The sequence below is a fragment of the Dasypus novemcinctus genome, chromosome 22, assembly GCF_030445035.2.
Source record: "Dasypus novemcinctus isolate mDasNov1 chromosome 22, mDasNov1.1.hap2, whole genome shotgun sequence".
Taxonomy (NCBI): Eukaryota; Metazoa; Chordata; class Mammalia; order Cingulata; family Dasypodidae; genus Dasypus; species Dasypus novemcinctus.
In genome coordinates, this window is record NC_080694.1 from 67,220,478 (window position 1) to 67,222,163 (window position 1,686).

General features: G+C 51.3%; 1 non-coding gene across 1 annotated transcript; it reads right to left on the minus strand.

The window, feature by feature from the left end:
• Window positions 1–913: 913 nt before the first annotated feature.
• On the minus strand, window positions 914–1,020 carry LOC111766309 (U6 spliceosomal RNA). Its single transcript, XR_002798394.1, has one exon. It is a non-coding gene; the product is annotated as a U6 spliceosomal RNA (small nuclear RNA).
• Window positions 1,021–1,686: the final 666 nt, after the last annotated feature.

The window sequence follows — 1,686 nt, forward strand, 5'->3', positions numbered from 1 at the left end:
TGCCTTCGGGCCTCACCTCTACCTGTACGGGGACCGCCAAGGGAGACCCTTGATGCGCTTGGGGCTGTGGGGCAGGGGCCGCTTCTACCCTGCGCCCCTCCCCGATGGCCTGTGCTCAGCCAGGGCCAGACTCAGACTGCTCTTGGGATCCAGGGAGCCCCCAGGGCAGGGGTCTTTAACCAGGGTCCTTGACCTGAACTGAAATTAAAAAATACATTATTTCTGTGGGGATGTGCTGGTGGGGTGTATGTATTTATTAAATAGTACACAGTGCAGCGTGGACTTAGTGGGAGGCCCGTGGTTTTCACCTTACTGGCAGAGGGGAGTCTGTGGAACAAAAAGATTAAGACTCCTACTCTAGGGGAAGAGAGAGTGTCTTTGGGAGAGCTGACAGTGCACAAAACGTGGAGAGCAGGTGAGGGCCCTATGGCAGGTGAGGCCCTGGAGCAGGGGAGGCCCTGGAGCAGGTGAGGACCCTGGAGCAGGTGGCAGTGAGTGTGAGGGCAGACAGCGCTGGCCTTGTCCAACCTTCCTTGGCCCAGTCCCCTCGGCTCAGTTTCCCCTTCTGTCTGATGAGAACAGAGGATGACCACTCTTCTACCTGACTGCCAGGTAGCGCTTCAACACCTTGCATCTCAAAGTGTGGTCCCAGCCCAGAGATGTGTCATTGCATCTCAAGGGAGCTGCTTAGAAACACTCTGGGTCCCAGCCCAGACCTCCAGAATCAGAACCTGCCTTTAGCAAGCTCCCCAGGTGATCTGTCTGCATGTCAATTGAAAAGGACTTACGTAAGTATCTGTATCAGAATGCGATGGTATAATACTAAATTCTATAAAGATTCTGACAAAGTGCAGGACATAAAACATGGCCTTGATGGATTTTTTTAACTTTTATAAGGGGTATTTATTTGGGGTAAAATATGAAACACTCCAAGAATTTGCATGTTGTCCTTGCACAGTGGCCATACTAATCTTCTCCGATCTGTTCCAATTTTAGTATGTGTGCTGCCAAAATGAGCACTGATGTATATTTTTGAATGGTAACAGCTATAAAAGTAACTAATATTTACTGAGTGCTTACTACATGCCAGGTACTGTTCCCAACTCTGCATATGGTCATTCATTTAGTCCTCACAGGTACTCTGCGGTAGGTGCAATTATTCTTCCAACTTGATATATGAAGATGTGGAGCCAAAAATTCCAATAACATGAACTCTTTCATTCTAGCAGGAGCCAGAACAGAGAATTCAAGCAGCTGGGCTCCAGAGTTCCTGTGCAGATGCATTCCTGATGGACTGGAATGGAGCTCCCAACACCTCAGCGCTTGCCCTGAATCTGCTTACAGGTGGAGCACCAAGTTGTGTGAGGAAAGCGGAAGTACAGAGAGCTGTGATGTGTTCTTTATGGGCATCCCTGGTGTAATGGGTGCTGGTGCAGCGTGAGGACATGGAGAAGCCTTCTGGGGTCTGGGGAGAGAGGTGCGCCCCTCCAGGGTCAGTGTCAGCACACAGGGCCTGCCCTTGGGGAATGGAGGGGATGCCCTAGGAGTGGGGGTCCCTGAGAGAAAGCTTAATGGGGTTGGGAGGTGGGAAAACTTGGAGATGGTGGAGAGCAGAAGGGCAGCTGACAGGAACGGGGGAGCTGTGGACCCTTCCCCTGTACCCGAGAACGGTCCCATCATCTCTGG